General features: G+C 30.8%; 1 long non-coding RNA gene across 1 annotated transcript; it reads left to right on the top strand.

Moving 5' to 3' along the window:
• The first annotated feature begins 2,037 nt into the window (after positions 1–2,037).
• On the top strand, positions 2,038–9,343 carry LOC128221899 (uncharacterized). Its single transcript, XR_008259022.1, has 4 exons — positions 2,038–2,076; positions 2,235–2,276; positions 6,743–6,805; positions 9,302–9,343. It is a non-coding gene; the product is annotated as an uncharacterized LOC128221899 (long non-coding RNA).
• Positions 9,344–9,793: the final 450 nt, after the last annotated feature.

Here is a 9,793-nt window from a genome sequence, read left to right as displayed (position 1 = left end):
ATGTCGACTTGATATTAACAAGTGTATTAGGCGATTGTACTCGGCTAGGTAGATTTAGAAGTAGAATTAAATACTCATTTAAGAATTGATAACGTAGGCGAACACGTATAAATAGATCAAGAAAGCTTACTTTAATTTTTTAAAACAACAGTCAAATCACAAAAAGATAATAATAAGAAAATGAATAGGATAGATACCAAGTCGATATCTGGTATTTAAGTGCAAAGTCGGAAAATCAAACTTTAACGGAGTTAAATTATGACGACGACATTTTATACAATGTTTTGTTTAATTCATTCAGCAGTTTCTGCAACCAAAAGTAATTGAAATCATTTGTAACGAGCGCGAACCTATTACTATAAACCAATGGTATATGACACTTATATTGACTCATTTATAGGTTATCTAATCTCCTTTGTCCGTTAAACTTTTAACTGTCGGACTATATGTTTCAATACTATGCGGTATCAGCAAGTGTCAAGCATAGAATGACCGTATAATATAAAGAATAATGTTCTGCGGCAAAATTTATCAATGCAAATTACATAACTATATGATACAAATGACAAAAAATTGGTAGTGTTAAAATGATAACGATAAACATACCTGCAATACATATGTATAATATATATTTTATTACGATGCGTTATCATAAAGTGTCAAGCATAGAATGGCACAGATCCACCCTATTCACGCTTGAACAACTGTAGTATTAAGTTCATAAGGTATAGGGTATAATAACAAGAGTATTTGCATGCAGGTATTAAGTGACAAAGTAAGTACTCTACTACCATAAATGACTCTACACTGAATTATCGCCGAGGGTAGCTTAGCACCCCATTGAACACAATGATGTTCAAAACATTCCAACTTATTAAAGATTTATTATGAATGAGATAAAATAATAACTCAAGTGGCAATAAAATAGTTGTTTCTTTATTTCAACAAATAAAAGTAAGGGTTACATGAATATCAATAAACACCTGTGACATATGCAGAACGTGCAAATACATTTCCATGAAGAAACTTTATAAGACATGCTTTCGTTTCAATCATTATTAACATTGTGTATGCATGCATTTTTTGAATAAGTTATCTTTAAACATATTAAATAAAACTGTTCGTAAGTCGGTTTGACGTCACCTTTATCTATATGTAATGCCTAAAAGTATATTTATACGGATGAACAAAGGCATTATAAAGTACATTTGAGACATTTATGCATGTATTAACAAGATTTCATTTACAATATAACTACATGCATAGGAAATTATATAACTTTCTTCCTATGCAAAACGTGTAATTCAATTTCCACGGAGAGAAACTTTATGAGTTATGCTTCCGTTTTAATCCTTATCAACATAGTGCATGTTAATGCATATATGAATTTATTAAATACATTACCTTTTAAAACAAATAACATGAAGTTGTTCGTTAGCATGTGTGACGTCACCATTTAAAAAAGAGAACTCCGTTAAAGGAATGTTTACATTGAATATAGTGTACCATATTTCATGTGTATTTTTTAAATTAAAACGGTTATGATAATCGAACAAAAACATAATGTTGCAATCTACAACATTATTGTGTATGCACACTTGCTTACTTTGTACAACAAATATGTTTAGGACGGAGAACATACAACCGTTTTTGTCTGTGCACTGTTACCATCATATCCATTCAAACATCATAACGCTAGTGTTGGGTATCCTAAATAAACAGTACACTTGAATACATCTTAGGAGAGTTAACCTATGCTGAGTTATTTTTGTTCATTTAAGAAACTGTTGCAAAAGGGAACACAACTTATTCAATTAATCTAGAGCTTTTTTGTATACAACATTCCACAAATTTCAAACGCTGTTTATTATCAATTCATCATCTTTGAAATAGGCTTTGAGATAACTTTTTTTTAACATTACACTTCAAAAATGTGTTAAAATACTGTTTGGTTCATCATGTTTTGTCCAGGAAAATCAGATGGATTTAATGTTTAGATTATGTAATTATATATTTCAAATTCGTTCGTTTCAGTCCGGAAGAGACAATTCACAATCTGGAGTTGAAGAATTGGAGGTGAATGATTTATGTTGCACTTCTCCTTCTTTAATCAGGCACATTGCAAAATATGTGATAATGTCAGCGCAGTGTGATTTAGGATACGGTCTCTAGCTAAATAAAACAATTAAACGTATAGATTATCTAATAACATGTATTAAATGTATTTTTTTAAGGCTGGAAGCACATATTAGGCAGCTGACCTGTGAGAATTCGAGGTAAATTATTTATGTTGTACGACTCTTTTTCTTGTAAAACATGTCATACGCTACTTATTATGAATTTATCTTCTTTGAAATAGGCTTGAACATTTGTTGGTCGAAAATATTTTTGTGTTTGTTCTACACTTTAATGTTAAATTGCTGTTTGGTTCAACAAATGGTGTCTAGGCCAATCGGATTTAATAAACGTTTAGATAATGTAATAACATTTTTAAATGTGTTCTTTTTTGGTAGGACGAAGCGAAAATAAAAGCTTAAACAAAGAAAAGTTAATTTATTGCTCCTCTTCATTTATTATTATTTATTAGTACTGATTTACATAAACAAACGGGCTTTATTTGGAAGAAACAATTCAATTTTATTTCGAAAAAATAGCAACTTATGTTAGAATGCATATCTACCACCACTCTTTGCAAACAAACCACCGAAAAGCATGACCTGACAAGTGTATTTCTAATGCTTTTAAAAAAACATCTTCATATGTTACTATATACTATTGTTTACGCTGGAAACTGTGCAGCATTTAACGAAAGTTAATTCCATTTCTGTGGTGAATGACAAAATCGCACTACAGAAATGAATGATCTCTTTGCCGGTGCAGTTCTGAACATCCAACACTATCAATATGGATTAAATCCATTTAACATGTGGTGATTGTTTGTAAATACTCGTGATCATGAACAATGACCTGGGTACTTTACTCTGCCATTTGCGCACTAATCGTTATATAATCTCATAATGTTTGGTGACTGATCCATGTTTATGCACTTTTAAACGTATTTTTATGTTTTGAATTGATATTGACGTATAAAATGCAATGACTTTGACTATAGGCGTATTGAAAAAAAATGAACAGTTCACCCGATCAATTACCCGCCTTGGCAGATGAACTTCCTCCATCCTCGGCACTAACCTAGTGTTCCCTATGTATGTGTCTGGGTATATATATTAGACACTAATTACAGGCTATGTGCCAGGCTTTTATGAACATTCCCGTTCAGATTAATTTCTGAACTGAACAAAAGTTTCAAATTTTCTCAAACAATCAGTTCAAACAATGCTGTATAATGCTTCAGCTACTCCATAAAGCTCACTCTATGTCATTGTTTTAAACAAATCGAGTCAGGAAATGTTGAAAAATTCAAATCAATACCATTGTTAATCTAAATATGGAGTTGTTTTATTAGCACGGCTGAAAATCACGTAGCTATTTTTTTGATAAAGTAGAACACTAACTTATTACAAAATAGACCAGTGTCGGGAGAGATGTTCTAAAGGCTTAATCAGTATATGCATAGGATGTATATAGTAAAAGTGGCAAACCGTTTAATTATTCAGCTTATACGTCGACAGTTGAAACAGTACTTGTGCAAGATGCATGTCGACTTGATATTAACAAGTGTTTATAAACGATTGTACTCGGCTGGGTAGAATTAAAAGTAGAATTAAATACTCATTTAAAAATTGATAACGTAGGCGAACACGTATAAATAGATCAAGAAAGCTTACTTTTTTTAAAAAAAAGCAACAGTTAAATCACAGAAAGATAATAATAAGAAAATGAATAGGATAGATACCAAGTCGATATCTGGTATTTGAGTGCAAAGTCGGAAAATTAAACTTTAACGGAGTTAAATTATGACGACGACATTTTATGCAATGTTTTGTTTAATTCATTCAGCAGTTTCTGCAACCAAAAGTAATTGAAATCATTTGTAACGAGCGCGAACCTATTACTATGAACCAATGGTATATGACACTTATATTGACTCATTTATAGGTTATCTAATCTCCTTTGTCCGTTAAACTTTCAACGTTCGGACTATATGTTTCAATACTATGCGTTATCAGCAAGTGTCAAGCATAGAATGACCGTATAATATAAAGAATAATGTTCTGCGGCAAAATTTATCAATGCAAATTACTTAACTATATGATACAAATGACAAAACATTGGTAGTGTTAAAATGATAACGATAAACATACCTGCAATACATATGTATAATATATATTTTATTACGATGCGTTATCATAAAGTGTCAAGCATAGAATGGCACAGATCCACCCTATTCACGCTTGACCATCTGTAGTATTAAGTTCATAAGGTATAGGGTATAATAACAAGAGTATTTGCATGCAGGTATTAAGTGACAAAGTAAGTACTTTACTACCATAAATGACTCTACACTGAATTATCGCAGAGGGTAGCTTAGCACCCCAGTGAACACAATGATGTTCAAAACATTCCAACTTATTAAAGATTTATTATGAATGAGATAAAATCATAACTCAAGTGGCAATACAATAGTTGTTTCTTTATTTCAACAAATAAAAGTAAGGGTTACATGAATATCAATAAACACACTGTGACATATGCAGAACGTGCAAATACATTTCCACGAAGAAACTTTATAAGACATGCTTTCGTTTCAATCATTATTAACATTGTGTATGCATGCATTTTTTAAATACGTTATCTTTAAACATATTAAATAAAACTGTTCGTAAGTCGGTTTGACGTCACCTTTATCTATATGTAATGCCTAAAAGTATATTTATACGGATGAACAAAGGCATTATAAAGTACATTTGAGACATTTATGCATGTATTAACAAGATTTCATTAACAATATAACTACATGCATAGGAAATTATATAACTTTCTTCCTATGCAAAACGTGTAATTCAATTTCCACGGAGAGAAACATTATGAGTTATACTTTCGTTTCAATCCTTATCAACATATTGCATGTTAATGCATATATGAATTTATTAAATACATTACCTTTTAAAACAATTAACATGAAGTTGTTCGTTAGCATGTGTGACGTCACCATTAAAAAAAAGAGAACTCCGTTAAAGGAATGTTTACATTGAATATAGTGTACCATATTTCATGTGTATTTTTTACATTAAAATGGTTATTATAATCGAACAAAAACATAATGTTACAATCTACAACATTATTGTGTATGCACACTTGCTTACTTTGTACAACAAATATGTTTAGGACGGAGAACATACAACCGTTTTTGTCTGTGCACTGTTACCATCATATCCATTCAAACATCACAAAGCTAGTGTTGGGTTTCCTAAATAAACAGTACACTTGAATACGTCTTAGGATATTTAACCTATGCTGAGTTATTTTTTGTACATTTAAGAAACTGTTGCAAAAGGGAACACAACTTATTCAATTAATCTAGAGCTTTTTTGTATACAACATTCCACAAATTTCAAACGATGTTTATTATCAATTCATCATCTTTGAAATAGGCTTTGAGATAACTTTTTATTTTAACATTACGCTTCAAAAATGTGTTAAAATACTGTTTGGTTCAACATGATTTGTCCAGGAAAAATCAGATAGATTTAATGTTTAGATTATGAAATTATATATTTTTAAATCGTTCGTTTCAGTCCGGAAGAGACAATTCACAATCTGGAGTTGAAGAATTGGAGGTGAATGATTTATGTTGCACTTCTCCTTCTTTAATCAGGCACATTCCAAAATAAGTGATAATGTCAGCGCAGTTTGATTTAGGATACGGTCTCTAGCTAAATAAAAACAATTAAACGTTTAGATTATCTAATAACATATATTAAATGTATTCTTTTAAGGCTGGAAGCACATATTAAACAGCTGACCGGTGAGAATTCGGGGTAATTTATTTATGTTGTACGACTCTTTTTCTTGCAAAACATGTCATACGCTACTTATTATGAATTTATCTTCTTTGAAATAGGCTTGAACATTTGTTGGTCGAAAATATTTTTGTGTTTGTTCTACACTTTAATGTTAAATTGCTGTCTAGGCCAATCGGATGGAATAAACGTTTAGATAATGTAATAACATTTTTAAATGTGTTCTGTTTTGGTAGGACGAAGCGAAAATAAAAGCTTAAACAAAGAAAAGTTAATTTATTGCTCCTCTTCATTTATTATTATTTATTAGTACTGATTTCCATAGACAAACGGGCTTTATTTGGAAGAAACAATTCAATTTTATTTCGAAAAAACAACAACTTATGTTTGAATGCATATCTACCACCACTCTTTGCAAATAAACCACCGAAAAGCATGACCTGACAAGTGTATTTCTAATGCTTTTTAAAAAACATCTACATATGTTACTATATACTATTGTTTACGCAAAATGACATATAGGTGTTATGACTATGGTCATATGTATCCGCTATACTGCATCATTTCACAGATATTGTTCATGAATTAAAAAGCAAACTAATCATTCAACATTGTCAGAAATATGGGTTTTTTTTTCAAACTTTTCAGCTAAAAGTTTGGATGATGAGATTCACCATTTGACAGCATTTTTTAAGGAATCAGTAAATACAATGACAAAGAAATAAAAATGCTTTATATTACTGGGTATTTGTTGGCGGCTAAATAAAACAAGTAGGTAATTAACATATACATGTTTGCTTAATTAGGTAACATTTCAGATTGGAGGATGACAACTCAAAGATGAAAGAACTTCATCAAAGTAAAGAGGGTGTAGTTTTACGGTATGTATTACCTGTTCTTGTGACATGTATTATGTGTGATAACAATGCCATTGTATGTGCATTAGGATGCAGTATGGTAAAATATAGAATGCAAATACGATACAAATGTCAACTTTAAATCAACAAAAACGTAAACAATTTTTAAATTGTATCGATTACTCACAATATGATATTTTAGTACAGCTTGATGACTTGACAAACAGTTTGTAGCGTGTGTTATATTTTTCATTTAAAAAAAAATACCGGACAGTTAACCAAAACTTGTAAAATATATCGACCACTCACACTGCTGCCTATTTTTATTACAAATCCTATGAAATTTTTATCATGAACGCCTCGAATTGTCGCGTCATGAAATGTTGTGCCTTCCGATCGTGAATGTCAAGATCAAATCCGATTTTAAATCAGCATGGTAAGTCCGGTGATCCGGAACTCAATACGCTCATGGAAATTCAACCTGATAGAACGCCTGTTTTGTTCTGTGGCCGCAATTGTTATAAAGCTATACGACTTATTATGAATACCGGGCCGTCTATCTCAGACACTCTGTGCCGACAATCTTGTTACCAATCTAGTTACCACATTAATGAAAATTTAAAAAAAACAAACATATTCATTCATGCACGACAGTAGACATTGGCACACTATGCTATCCATACAGCAATATCAAAACGATGTTGCTGTATTGACATTATTATTATCACATGATACTATATGTGCTTTGATCAGAACAACTATATCAACTATACGTACTTATGCTAACTTTCGTAAACATAAGTATTAACATCTAGACTACATACAATCGTATGCATGTAGGGATTTTCTAACGTTCTTGAAAAATATATTTATTCATATATATTAAAGGTTTGAATATCTTAAAACTGCTAAATAAATAAGCACATATTAAATTACATATAATGAGTAATAATATCCCGAATAAATATATGTACATCTTTTCATATTATTGTGTAACTTTACTTTTCAAACAAATTGGATGTTCGAAAATGAAGACTAAATTATTCAAGCTAATTACCTGAGTTCAATTCTTCGACAAATTCTTTCCACGTTGGCATCTTAAATACTTGCTTACGCAGGCACATTTTCATACCCGTGTTTGTTGGTGCGATTGAGTTCGCAGCATTGCATGTGAGTTAGCGATTAGTAGAAGGTATCGATTCACCTTATCACTTGCAAAACGTATATATGTTCGATACCGCTTTCAATATTTCATGTTTATTGATGTGTTTATTTCTTAATCGTCCATATACATTTATACTTATAATTTGTATGTACGCTGCTTAATAACGTTTAACTGGTGCCACTGAAACTTGAATAATGCTTCTGATGCTACAACTACAAATACTACTGCCACTGCTGATGTTGCTGATACCACTTTATATATGTGTTGCAATACTCCTTTGCTCAACCTACCAAATCCAATAAATGTGATGTCGAGTTTTTTTTTTTAAATAATATGTTTTGAATGTGTTCTGCTTTACTACTCCTTTATTAATCATTCACTGTGCTGTGTCGTACATGCCTCTGCATTTCTGAGTTTATACAGTCCTTGTATGTCTGTATTAAGGACATATTCATATAAAATATGATTCATTTCAAATATGCAACATATGACAAAATAACACAGTACTTATATTCAATCGATTAAAAAAGCATTTGAAATTTAATGGCTCCCGCTTGTTCGGAAAGGTTTTTAACAGAGGTAGCTATATAAAACAGAATAGAACAGTGTTCTTGAGTATTAAGTATGTTTGGTCACATGATATATTTTGTAAACTCAATCGCCGAGATAAACTATGATCTGACCTCCAAATATCTACATACACATAACAACTGTCAAATCATTTTAATAGAAATGTGCCTGAAATTAAAATGAAGAAAACAATTAAAATTCCAATACTTGGGTAAAATATACATTGCTTTTCAAACATGTTAAAATGACAACTTATGTTTCTATACTGATACTGAAGAATTCGATCGAAACAAATAGTCAAAACAAGAAAAGAAACAATCAATTACATTAAGCTATGAATTAATAAAAGATATACACTTGTTTCTTATATTCGATTGATCACTAACACTATTATATTGTATTTAACACAGTAGAGCCTCATATACTTGACAGGGCGTTATGTTACCTAAAGTAGCGAAAAGGAACCAGGTTTTGAAAAAATAGTAAATAAACATTTGTATTATAAGAAACAGACACTTACTAATTCTTAATAGAAAATATTCTATTAAAATATGTTTTAAATGCTTCTTTTCAGGCATGAAGAAACGGTTTCAAATTCTACAAAATGAGAATTTAAGATGAATGATTTATTTATAACTATTCATTCATTAAACATGCCCTATGCAAATCAAGTGACTATGTTAAATTGAAAACCGTTCTATTCAGCATACGGAGTCCAGTACAATCGGATAAATTAAATGCTTAGTTTTTTTCTAATTATAGTGCTGTATATATGTTTCTTTTAGGCAGGAAGAAACGATTAAAAAGCTGACAGATGAGAATTTGAGGTGAATGATTTATGTTTTACGTTTCCTTTATTAAAGTCGATTTCCAGATGCATCTGAAATTAAATGACTCTTGTTTACTTTAAAAGTTTTTGAACAGATATAACTAGTAAAACAGAATTAGACAGTTTTCACAATAGTAAGTATGTGTGGATCATATAGTTCGTAAAATATATACTAAACACTCGATCGCCGAGAGAAATTTAGAGCAGTACTGCAGCTATGTGCATAATCCTAACAACGTAAATACTTGGTTTGAATATATATTGTTTCTCAAATACTGAGGACATATGTTTCAATATTGATAATTAAGAACTCGATCGAAACAGTCAGGCAAAACGCGAAAGCAGATAATAAATAGATTTAAAGAGCGTAAGGGTGTTCACTATTTAATAATCACCTAGTGACGACACAAGCGTAATCTACGAATGAAAAAAAAAAATCACTAACAAT

Source organism: Mya arenaria, chromosome 16 (assembly GCF_026914265.1).
Source record: "Mya arenaria isolate MELC-2E11 chromosome 16, ASM2691426v1".
NCBI lineage: Eukaryota > Metazoa > Mollusca > Bivalvia > Myida > Myidae > Mya > Mya arenaria.
This window is presented reverse-complemented; position numbering and strand designations above follow the sequence as displayed.